Genomic DNA, 13,716 nt, shown 5'->3' on the forward strand with positions numbered 1-13,716 from the left:
CTGGAAACCGAGTTTACACAGACACAAAACTGAGTTTAGATTAAGCAACTTACTTATTCAAGTTTATACAGCAAGTATGACTTAAGTGGTAAAGATTTATATCTTATATTTATACTCCAGAGTCTGTGCTCATAACTCCTGTGTTATTACACTTCTCTTTAGAAGGACATCTGGATTTCTGTTTTGTCAATAACACCTTTGATTCTTAAGAGCAGTTCGGTGCTTCTAGCAGAAAACTAGGAAAAGTGTCATTAGCATTCATGGTCCTTACTGACAGTCACTGTAACATAGGATTGTGCACAAATAGAGAAGGTACCTATTAATTATTTTCAAAAAAACCATTTAATTTGTTTTGCAGGTTGAAGCAATCCACATTTCTAAAGATTAAACAATTCTGTAAATCCAATAATGTAATATACAATGTAAATAAATGCTTTGAAGAATCACACTCCTTATTAGGATAACCAGTCAAATGGCTATTATGCTATACATCTCATATACTCTCTTAAGATGCATTTTAAAGTGCTATACACCATAATGATTAAAAATACTGGAAAATATTTGTTCTACTGTAGCAAAACAATGCAATGTGGAAAGAAGATCCTTGGTTCATCCATAGTAGAACTCTATATATGGGACTTTCTTCATCATCTTTTTTTTTTTTTCAATCAGAACAGAGAAGCATGCAATTCATGCTGCTTTTTTCCATGTTGAATAAAGTCATATTCAGGGCAATTTTCATTTTTTAACTCCATCAGGAAGTTTGTAAATTAAGAATATCATGTCTATTAAGGAATGAAAAATGTAAAAAGTGCTAACATGGAGAAGGTTGGTATAAAATAGGTGCCTAATAAATGCTTGTTGAATGCTGAAAAAACTTCCCTATCTTTGGAGTTCCATACTTCATCTTTTAAAAAATACATGAATATGATAACAGAGATATTTACAGACAAATTAGATCCTCTTCAGTTATATAACAGAATAAGTTCAAAAACAGGACAAGTTCCATAAATTGGGAACTGCAAAAGCTCTTTTCAGTTCACTACTACTTCCAAAATTCCCTTCATTCCGAGATGTCCTCAAAGTAATAAACTATCTCTTTCTTCAAACTACATGAAAAGTATTTTAAAAATACTGTTCTTTATTATCAAATAAGCAAGTGCCTCTGCAAGTTTATTCTGTGGCTCCTTTCCTAGTACTAAAAAGACTAGTAATTATAAAGGGAAAATTTCAGACAATCAGTTGTTCTCCCCTCCCTTTCTTAGTGTCCTTGATGGGATGCATACTGGTTTGGCTAATCTTTTGAGTGAAGTGACTAGTTAATGGTTTGGCTCATTGATAAATCCGGTTATAATGGTGTGTGTACTAATTTGGGGTGTAAACATCATCTTTATGAACGATTCCTTTAGGCAGTATGACATTTTCAGCTGGTTGACTTATTTTGAACATAGTATATAAAATTTTGGTAAATATTGCATTTTAAATCCATAATATAGGATTTACATAAAAGTATATTGGGCTCTTGGAACTGCTATTAAATGGTACAACTTAGTCTGGAGATAAAACTCACACCTGAGAATCAGCTGTTAGCAGGTCTTTCTGCTTCAGTTTCCTTATAAAAATGGGACACATTCCAAAATCTTCTTTTAAGAGTTTCCTAAGGACAGGAGTAGACAGCTACCTTTCTGTCTCTGAGTCCCGGTGCAGTCCCATGGGAACCTTTTTCAGCAAACTGACCCACCTGCAGCTCTGCCACATGCTAGGCTTCTCTATATCCTCGGTCTCTGGGCATGCCCATTCCTCTGTCGGGACTTTATTCCCAACTACATCTCCCTGTCCAGATTCATGTCAGCCTTTAAGACTCAGCTCAACCATTCATTATCTCTGCTTTTTAGCCAATACTATCTCTTACTAGGTACAATTATGGGCTCACCTATTTTCTGCTCCTAGAACTCTACACAGGTGTCTGTAAAAATATTGCACAATGTAGTTTATGTCTCCCTCAATCAGCTGTGAGTATACACAAGGCTTTAACTGAATCTTACTTGTATTGCTATCTCCAGCCCTTAGTAGAATGTCTGGCACAGAGCATGCATTCAATTTTCATGAAAAGACTGCATGCATTTAAGTATTTATAAATATAAAATTATATATATATTATATCTATAATAGTAGACAGGCAGCTTTTCAATAGACAAAGGACAGATGAATACTAGAGCCAGATTCACTGTTGACTTGAAACACATATTTCCTTAATAGAAAAATAATTAAATACATGCTAAAGCTGTATAAATCATTGAAAAGTAAACAGTTGCATTTGGCCAAAAAAATTTAAAACAGGACTCAAATGGGGCTTAAAATGTGACAGTCTAATTTAATTCTAGGTGATGAATGAAATAAAAGAGAAAGCACTATAAACTGATAAACTTTCAAATCTATGTACATATATGAGAATACACACACACACACACACACACACTCACTCACTCACAAAGCTATGCTAACACTATGAGTTCAGATGTTGATGTACTCAGTCCTCCAGAGGTTATCCCCCAAGCAGGGAGCTGCCTGTCTAGCATATGCTCAGGTCTAAAGGTACTCATTCTGAGGCCGTGGGGTATATTGGGAGGCATGGGTGGCTGTGCTGCCTGTGTATTTTCACCACTAAGTGACATGTCCTGGGTGCCTTCTATGCTTGTTGGCTTTGTGAGCTGTTTTTAAAGAAAGGCAGAAAAATATTGTTGCTGTGGAAATAGTGACTTCTGTCTGCAGGGATATAAGAGCTTGTTTGGGAGCTGATATAAGCCTGGCTTTTGAACTAAGAACCCAGGAAGAATAGAGAGCAAGGGCGTGCTCTTATCTCACAGTCACGTCATTTGATGCAGGTGCTAGAACTGGATACAAACTTTGTGTTGGCTCTAAACCTTTAGCAAGTTCACAATCATCCACTTGAAGCAGAGGGAGAAATAAACAACTTTATTTATTATTAATTATTAGTATCTATTTTGAAACAGAATTGACTTTCAGTTCACCAGAGTACTTTCATTTAAAAAAAAAATCTGTGGATAGCTATTCTTCAGATAAAAAATAAAACATTTTATGTGGAAATAAAAATTTTTCAAAAATACCCATTTGGTAAGCTCCCTTGTGGCAAGGACTTGGTCTATCTTGTTTAATACTGTATTTCCAGCCTCTAGCAAAGTGTGTGGTCTAAAAAGTGCTTGATAAATATAAGTTAAATGATTAAATAATTAATAAGAGGGGTTTCAACTTTCTATTCTCACTAGATTCCTACTGAGTCATTGTGACATAGATAGCCATCTCTATGGGCAAAGCCAAGGCCTGAAGTTTTAATCTCAACATTCCCCACCATTTTTTTACACATAGTAATTGAATGATGAGTTTGTTTTCTAGATCTTATAATGTAAAACATCAATGAAATGGATATTCTACATTAATCAACATGTACTTTTACTGCCTCAAAAATAAATATTCTACATCAATAAACTTATACATTTATTGCCTATCTTTTTTTGAGACGTAGTCTCCCTCTGTCACCCAGGCTGGAGAGCAGAGACACGATCTCAGCTCACTGCAACCTCCACCTCCTGGGATCAAGTGATTCTCCTGCCTCAGCCTCCCAGGTAGCTGGGATACAGGCATGTGCCACCACACCCGGCTGATTTTTGTATTTTTAAGAGAGATGGAGTTTCACCATGTTGGCCAGGCTGGTCTTGAACTCCTGACCTCAGATTATTGCCTGTCTTTAAGATATGTAGCCAGTGAGAGAAAAAGTCAACAAAAACAAATACAGAGAATATATGGAACTACAGAGGTCAGTAGAGCAAAAGTATGGGAAAGTTATATATTGGAATGAATAAATAGAAGGCTTGAAAGAATCTTGTTCAGCCACATTCAAATACTGCATCCTATCCTTGACTCTAAACCCTAAGCATGACAGGGAATACTTTGAGAAGTTTCAAAGGACAGCCACAAAGATGATTAAAGGGCTAGAAAAAAAAGGCCTACGGAGTGAAGTTAAACAAACAGGGATTATTCATCCTAGAGTAGACAAGTATGACAGGTACCTTAATAACAGTCTTCATATTTAGGAAGGATTATTCCTTAGAGGATGCTGGCTACCTGCCTTTTGTTCTCCAATGAGAGAAAAGAGAGAAATGGGTTTAAAAATCAGCATGAAGAATGTAGGTGAGGTAGGGGTGAGAACTATTTTTTTCCCCCAGTGAAATATTTTATCTGTAATAAGAGAGCAAAATTTAGATGATGTGTTATCTAGGGCTGCACTAAGATCAGGAAATTCAGGTTAGGTGTTTATACAAAAGTTTAAAATTATTTTATATATAGTTTCCTGCAAATGCATTCAATAATCACATGTAATGATGGTTCTGTTGCTTCCTTACACAGATTTTTTTTTTCTTTACTTGGATTTAGTCAACATTGGTGACCTGGCTGCCACTGCTGTGCCCACTTGTGAATGGTCTGACCTTGCAGAAGGTGTGATTCACAGAGGGGAATACAACAAGCCAGCATAGAAAATGGCTTTAAAGCCACCATGCCATTTGTTTAAGAAGTTAGGATGGAAGGGGTGGAGGGTAGTAGCTATCTGTTCTATGAAAACATTGCAGTGGTCAACTGATAGAAATGCTGGTCTCAGGGGAAGCCTAGGCATTTCCATGAACAAGGCACTAGAGACCAGTTGAAGTGCAAGCATGCAAAGTCACAGGCTCTACATAGAGAGGTCAGAATTTCTAGACCATCTTAAAGATGAAAGATACATGAAAGCAAGGCTAAAAATCTTTCAAAATGCTCAACATGTTCCTTATAATCAATTCAACAGTCTTTTATAAAATCAGTAGAGGGAATATTCTAATTTCTTCAGTGACTTAAGCCTTTGTTACTGACTCAGGTGGATGAACGCAAACATACATTTACGCAATTGGTGTTTAGAACAATTTCTCCATGAAAATGAAAGTTGTGTCACCTTCCATTCATCAAACACAATTTTACCATGGTTAAGAGAGCTTAGGTGATCCACATTTTTCTTTTTCCTATTCAAGCAAAATCCTCTGGTCAGTCTGCATGTGGAATTTCTTTTTTTTAATTCTAGGCACAATTAAAGGTGAGTTAAGGCTCTGGTGGAAATCTAAAGAGCATCAGCAAATCTGAGCACTGCTCAGCTTTTGAATTGCTTTTCTACTTCTCAGTTCTTTTAAATGGTTTTCTATGGCAGGAACATTTTTCTTAATTAGTCACAGCTAATTAGTGTTCTGGCATAGACAAGTAATCAGAAATGTCAGAGCTGCAAGGCTACATCTCCCTAATCCTTTGATAATAATTTAGCCTCCTGGGAGGGCCCCAAGCTGCGGTAAGTAGTGACTGACAATAAGGCAAAATTAGGTGGGCAGCAGACCATTAGGATAGAAAAATAAAAAGCACTACCAAATCCTGCTGAGCACCATCAGGCAACTAACTGCACTGCCAGATGAGGTGCCTGTTTAAGCCTGTGTTGTTAATTAGCTGATTCTACCAGACCTGCCACATATGTCCAGGTGCCTCATGCAAAGATGTGTATTTCTGGGAATGTGCCAAATGACAATTGTGTTCCATGATCACATTTCAAGAATCTAAGCAAGAAGCCCACATATTTCTTGAACATTCTTTTGAATTATCAAAGAAATAAGATCAACAAGCTATAATACACTTTCTGATTGAGTTTCTTTTAGGCAATTGGGCATGCTTATCTCAAGGTTCTCAGGTTTTAATTCACCAACAGCTCTGATTCAAATGAGGGCCTTTGGCCTCTCTGAACCACGTCTGGACTTGCCAAAGCTATTTTGGCATACACCATACATCAAAAGTTGATCCTTTTATAAATTCTTACACTTACAAATAATAACTTAACATTACAATGAGGATTATTAACTCAAATGAACCAGACAACTGTAATTCGAGAGCAGAGGTTTTAAAGAGAAACAAACTTTAAGGAAAAAAAAAAGCTGAGGAGCAGCTCTGTATGGCATCTACTGAGGCAGAGAAGACAATACAGAAACAGGCTTGGCTATGACTATCTTAAAACAGGCCAAACAACTTCAGTTTGAGTCCAAATACCATAAGTAAACCAAAGCAGGATTATATACAATGAAACACAACAATGACAACAGCTGGAAAACAATGTGTTAAAAGCAGCTAAGTAACACATTGCTACAACATGTGAGATGAATGAGACACTCCTCCTATCATACATATAACCAACAAGTTAAACTTTTTAAACCTTTAGTACACAATGAGGTACTGAGGTACACAACACAACGATGTTTAGAAATAAATTACCTCGGCTGGGCATGGTGGCTAATGCCTGTAATTTGAGCATTTTGAGAGGCCAAAGTGGGGAGACTGCCTGAGTTCAGGAGTTCGAGACCACCCTGGGCAACATGGTGAAACCCTGTCTCCACTAAAGTACAAAACATTAGCCAGGCATGGTGGCACACACCTGTAGTCCCAGTTACTTGGGAGACTGAGGAAGAATTGCTTGAGCCTGGGAGGCAGAGGTTACAGTGAGCTGAGATTGCACCATGCACTCTAGCTTAGACTACAGAGTAAGACTCTGTCTCAAAAAAAAAAAAAAAAAAAAAAAAAAACCACAAAAACCCAATAAATAAATAACCTCAAACGGCCTCAAGTACATCACTGTACTCATATCATACATCCCTTTCTACAGATGGAAAAGGAAAATAATGGCTATGACATGGGAATAATATTAGTATTTTAGTGTTGATAGGAAAATCATGGTTGGGCATACTGGTACAACAGTTAATTATTATATATAATAGTACTTTTATACAAAAATAAAACCAAAATGAAAATACCCTAATGGGAATCTATACTAATTTATGAAGACCATATAACAACTATACAGTTATTAAAAAGTGAAACATAATTGAAAAGAGGTAAACTGCTATTTTAAAACCGACATTCACATGTAAGAAAGTTTCCCATTTTTCTTTTTGAGACAGGGTCTTGCTCTGTCAGCCTCAAACTCCTCGACTTGGATGATCCTCTCGCCTTAGCCTATGAAGTAGCTAGGACTACAGGAACACACTATCACGCTAGGCTAATTTTTATATATATATATAATATATATTATATATAACATAGCAACAAATAACATAACATATAACATAGCAACAAATCGTTATATGTTGCTATATATATAAAATATATATAATATATATTATATATATAGAGAGAGTAACAATTTGTTGCTATGTTGCCCAGGATCTTCTTGAACTCCTAGACTTAAGTGATCATTCTCACGTTGACCTCTTGAAGTGTTGGGATTATAGGCATGAGCCACCCTGCCCAGCTAGAATACTTCTATATCGTGGAATTATAAGACATGCAAGAAGGCAAAGATGGTCTTCCATCTCAGTGGGTTCCAGCCTGCATTCCTAGTAAACAGGCTGATTACATACACAAAGAAACTCGCCCAAATAATATGATTGAAAAAGTACATTATCAGCGCTACATGCATACAACCAAGTGTACTGTGAAAGTTCTATTTAATGGTCACTCTTATCTATGTTTTGTTGATTTCAATTGTGTATTGTGAAAGTTCTATTTAATGGTCACTCTTATCCATGTTTTGTTGATTTCAACTATTCTCAGGAAATCAACATAGTAATAAACAATCTTTAAATACATTAAGAATAGCAGTGTTAATCTTACCAAGAATGAGTAAATTCTCACAACAAAATGTTTGGGCACTGATGTGAAACACTAGCTCAAAAGTTCTGGGCAGGCTGGGGGTGGTGACTCATGTCTGTAATCTCAGCACTTTGGGAGGTGGAGGCAGACAGATCTTCTGGGGATAGGAGTTTGAGACTAGCCTGGCCAACACTGTGAAACCCTGTTTCTACTAAAAATATAAAAATTAGCCAGGCGTAGTGATGCATGCCTTGTAGTCCCAGCTACTCTGGAGCTGAGGCAAGAGAATCATTTTAACCTGGAAGTGGAGGTTGCAGTGAGCCGAGATTGCACCACTGCATTCCAGGCTCAGTGACAAGAGCAAAACTCCATCTAAAAAAAGAAAAAAGTTCTGGGGATATCCCCCTTTCTTAAAATTTGGGAGTCCAGAGGCAAACAAGAGCATGGAAGTGCAAAATCAGTTTCATTTTGAGAAGCACATTCGGTTACAATATTTTCATTATTTTCTTTTTATCTTACACTAATAGGCTACTGAATCCATTTATATAGTATAGGTCAATTTTACTTAAAATGTTTAATTTAGAGTTTCTTTACTGGAAAGTAAGCATTCTTTTCAGAGAAAGTCCTGGGAAATTAATCCTTTATAAAATGCTGTTTGGATGAATATAACTGATTAACTATCATTTAAAGAATTACTTTAAATTTTACAAGACATCATAACATTAAAAAAATCTTGTGGAGATGAAACTCCTCCACAATTAAACATTTAATCAATTTATAACAAAGAGCATGTGTAATCTGCATGATTTACCAATTAAATATTGTACCCTGATGTGTCTTCAGCATCATGAGAGCTAAAATGAGATAGTTCCCAAGGGATTCAAGGTGGGCAGTGCCCAATAAATGCACAATGGTTTAGAGAGTTAGCTAGGTTTAGTGTCTATCTGGGAAAATAAGATGTGCTTCAGTCAACTCTCAATTACCTCCACATTTCAACATTCTTGAACCTTGGAAAATGACAAGAGAAATGCTGTTGTGGTCATTACTACAGATGTCAGTTTTGACTTCTGAAACATCACTACTTTCCAGCCCAGAGAGCCAAAGCTCTGAAGAAATGTACCGGCATCTCTGCTGGCACATGTATACCCATGTGTGTAGCTTGTGCTACATGTTCTGAAACCTAAGAGAGTGAGCAGCCACTCTGCCTAGGAAGAAACATCATAGTAGGCATTAAAAATGGAATTGAAGAATTAGAAAATCTTAGTCATACTTTTCATATTGGGATTAGCTTGAAGTTGGTTTTGATTTGATAAAAATTTTAAAAAGACTGCTGACAATGATGTCTTATGTGTTAAAAAAAAAAAAAGACATTGGGGTACGAGAGAGAGCCTCAAAGCACAAAAACTTTCTTTTGGTATATCATGATCTTTCCTACTACAGGATAATTTCTTTCAGGTTTTCTTACCCAATAAGTCACTTTTTTAAAATTGGAAAAGTAAATGTAGCATGTAAATTATAAACTTAGCATGTGCCTCAGTGGCCACGTGAGAGGCAGAGATACCCTCTGTTTAAAACATCCTGGTCACCTGGAAACACTGAGCCTGAATACAGAGTATATGTATTGCAACTTTTTAAAAAAAAATTTGGATTTCAGAACCACAGTGATAGATATACATAATGTCATATAGCACAGCTATTTTTGTAGATAGATTTTCTTTTCTATTAATCTACTGCACATGCTACTGCTTCTTGGGTGGGACACTTTGTTTTCACCTGGCTATCACAAAATAACTTAGAAATTACTATTCTGAAGTACAAGATCCTTTATGCAACCAGCCCAGTAATTTCTGTCATCATTGCTAACATTAAAATTGGTTTAAAATCTGGAAGAGTTTCAGAAATCATCTGGAGTTCCAGACCAACATCTTTAGTTTACATGTACTAAGTAAACTGAGTCTTACACAGATGGCATAACTTTTTCAAACTCAACCAGATATTTAATGGCAGAACTGTGATTGGAACTCAAGTTCCTGCATTCTCGGACCAGAGCTTTTCCCATAACACTATTTTATCATTTCAAATTTTGTAAGTCAGAGGTAAGGTAGAGACAGCATAGATTTTGAAACTTGAGAATACGATTTCAAAGTTTAACTCAACAATCCAGAAATCACTTAACTTCTCTGAGTGGGAGATCGTTTTAACCTAAAAACAGGAATAAAATGGGATTGACGGGATCTAGCCTAGGAGCTTGGAAATGATATAGGTGAAGCACCTAGCACATTTCCTGGAACAAGGAGGTGGCCAGGGAATGGTCACCTCCTTGGTGAAAGCTATGGCTATTATTTTGATAGTTTGAAAAGATTAAGGATGTACCTTAAACAAACTTAGTTTTCTCTGTTAACATCATGGACCTGCTATAATTTATTTATACTTTTAAAAAATTATTTCTGTTTTAAGCAAAAAGTGTTTTGTAAATGTGACTACTTAGGAAGTGAATATAATGCCTTCACATTTGTCTTAATATTAGCTTTTGTGACCCTCAAAGGATACTTTTAATTTTAATATTTCAAGATTTGATATAAAAATTGAAGATTATCCTATTTATGACCTTTAAGGTAATGCACATTTTATTCATTTCCTCTTTCATACTTTGACATTAGTGACTTGTTATTGGAGATGGGAATGATAGCAGCAGTGCAGAATGCTCCAGAAGCAGATTTTGTGTGGAAAATGGCTGTGTAGGTTGTACACTGAAAACTCTTGAAGATATCATTCTCATTCCTAAATAATTGGGCACAAATCTAGGGCAATGTCATGTTTTTGGTCTTAAGCAATAGCACCTTATTTAAACCAAACCCTGGGGTATTTCATCACAAAAATAAGGAACAATCAAGATGTTTAAATGATCAAAAAGTTATAGAGGTCAGGGATACTGTGAGTAGTTAGTTACTACACTCAGGGGAAGTTCCACAAACTTTTTAACATAGCCGCATCACCTGCAAAGACTATTTAGTAAAACATGCTTTCCAAAAATGTTGGGGGCAGGGTGAATATGTTTTGCAGACTTTTATTGTTTTATATAAAAATAGTGTTATGTGTGGTATTTCCAAAACTAAGTGAATTTCTTGAAGAGTTTAAGCCCTCATGTTGCATGACCCGGAAACTGTAGCCCTTGTTTTCTTATCTGGGTTGGTTAAAACAACTAAGTTTTAACTCATTATAATATGTGTGTAGGCATGTTTTCACTTGCATCTGAAGATAACAAGATCCATTTACTTACTTATATAGGAAATACTCTAATTGGAATAGCAAAAGTTTGTCGTGATGCCTGAATGAAATTATTCTCTTCAATCTTTATCTGTAATAGGCTAAGGTTGCTAACAGTATTTATAGGGTCATTATTTTCAACTGTTTTTTGACACCTAACAATATTATTTTAGGCTCTAGCCAAGTGGATTTCCAATAATTATATAATGTCTCTCAGTAATGATCTGTTGCTTAAGATACACATTCTACTTTACCTTTTAACACGTACTTGATAACCTCTCATTTTCTAACTGTAATTGAGGCAAATTCAGTCTTGGCTAATTAGGGGCTTTTAGATCCCCTCATACATGTTATTCTTGATGACAAATCAACAGAATTAGGGTCTATTTTTATTTTTAAATAAAGTAATTAAAAATGTGCAATTTAAAAATATTAGAATGTTTAAGGACATTACAATTATTTTACAAATAACAAGTCCAATGTTCTACCGGGGATATTCAAAATACAAAACCTTCACAACCAAAACAGAATGATTGCTTATTAAGGGTTACTTTTAGACCCACAGCCATGTCAGATGCTTAGGTATTGAATGAAAGTATATATAACAAGGGCAATTAAACTAGTGTCATATTTTAATGTTGGCCTCCTTAGAGCCACTTTAGTTCCCTCTGTCTGTTATTGTTGCCACAAAGAAAGTCTTCCAAAGAACTTCAGTGAATGAAGAGGAGTTGGAAGTAGAGAATAACTTCAAGGAGAAAAAACTACCTTTATAATGAACTGATGGCAAGAATGGATTGCAGTAAATAGGTCACCAAGTCAAAAAACTGAAGATGTTCAGAAGGTTCACCCTCTCCCCTTGACAAATCTATCTACGATGGTCTACTTATAGAATGGCTTTAACTCTTCATCATAGAAGATGTGCTTTAGCTATTCTAAGAAGAAACATAATGGGAATAACATCAACTCAATTTCCCTCTTCTGTTCAACAGTTTTGAAAATCACCACATTAGCAGAAAAAGTAAAAGAGAACTTGGAAATGGAACATATGCTTGTAAATTCAGAGCAATACCAAATGGAAGCAGAATTTGCTAATATGGTTTCAGTATTTTGTAAAAGAGCCAGCTGGATGGATAATTTTTCTACCCCTGCAGGGCATCAAAGCATTTAGAAAATCATTTTTTTCACACATATTAACACTTAGCTTATTAAAACAGGTGATACTTTTTATTGTAAGATGGCCTGAGTAAAGGGTAGAAACAGAAAACATGAAAGATAAGATTCATTTTGACCACCCAAACTGACAGTGAACACTGACATGAGAGACCATGGCAGAGAGGATGACGTAGCAGGACCTTCTGTAACTGCCACAGCTGAAGTGTCACCATGAAGCCCGTGAATTGCTGTTACGAAAACATTTGCAGTAACTTGCATAATTAAATGAAACTGCCAGAAAAGCATTTCTAAAATGCAGAGAAGATGTACATAAATAAATAAGCTTCAAAGCAAATATTACATTTAGGAATCTGTATTGTGGTGAATTATGCAAAGTTATGTTACAAGCAAAGTATCATTTCCTTTGAACTGACTGTAAATTACAAACAAATGACAACATTGTTATTTAAATTGACTGCTCTCTTAGTCTCCTTTACAGATACTGAATAAATGAAACATGATGATCACAGCATACAAAACCACAATCCTCATTTCTAGGCATTGTCATGCCTAAATGAAGACCTTAGTGCTGATAAAACTGTAATATTGCATATTTAGCACACATCAGTACTTTATATACAGATAAAAATGTTCAACAGCAGAGTGGCAGACACTGGGTTTACTGTAGCTTATTTGTTTAACTGTAGAATATCATATTGACTCAAAACATCTTATAGTAGGGACCACATCCATTAGAACATGATTCGGTTTATGGAATGCTACAAAAGGCAAGTGAAAAGATGCTGAACACCATAGTAAAATTATTATTATCTAGCTTGTTATAACTAACCTCAGGTTTTTGAGACTCATTCTAATGGTGACAATTTTCATGTAGAAAAGGAAGCTAATTAAGGCTTCCATCAGCAGTCAAAATAAGTATAAAAATTATCAGCGATGTTAGCTACAAATGAAGAGGAGTTGGAAATGGGGAATAACTTCAAGGAGAAAAAGCTTCTACCTTTATAATGAACTGATGGCAAGAATGGATTGCAGTAAATAGGTAACCAAGACAAAAAACTGAAGATGTTCAGAAGGCACCCCGCCATCTCCCCCGGCCCACACACACAAAAAATATATCTTTGATGGTCTATTTCTAGAATGGCTTCAACTTTTTATTTTTTTATTTAGTCATTTTTTTGAGACCAAGTCTTACTCTGTCACCCAGGCTGGAGTGCAGTGGAGCAATCTTGGCTCACTGCAATCCCCGCCTTCCAGGCTCAAGTGATTCTTGTGCCTCAGCCTTTCAAGTAGCTGGGATTACAGGCATCCATCACTACACCCAGTTATGCCTTTTTTTTTTTTGTATTTTTAGTAGAGACAGGGTTTTGCCATGTTGGCCAGGTTGATCTCGAACTCCTGCCCTCAAGTGATCCACTGGTCTCAGTCTCCTAAAGTGCTGGGATTACAGGCATGAGCCACCACGCCTGGCCGGCTTCAACTTTCTAGTATAGAAGATAAAGGATCATAGAAAGGAGAGTATGCTTTGCAAACATAGCATCAAAATTCAACTTT

At 36.0% G+C, this 13,716-nt stretch overlaps 1 protein-coding gene across 16 annotated transcripts in view; it reads right to left on the reverse strand.

Annotated features, from left to right (window-relative positions):
- CADPS2 (calcium dependent secretion activator 2) overlaps window positions 1–13,716 on the reverse strand; it is a 576,693-nt gene that overhangs the window by 13,586 nt on the left and 549,391 nt on the right. The gene's annotated exons all lie outside the window — the stretch shown is intronic.

The sequence above is a fragment of the Theropithecus gelada genome, chromosome 3 (genome assembly GCF_003255815.1).
Source record: "Theropithecus gelada isolate Dixy chromosome 3, Tgel_1.0, whole genome shotgun sequence".
Lineage (NCBI taxonomy): Eukaryota > Metazoa > Chordata > Mammalia > Primates > Cercopithecidae > Theropithecus > Theropithecus gelada.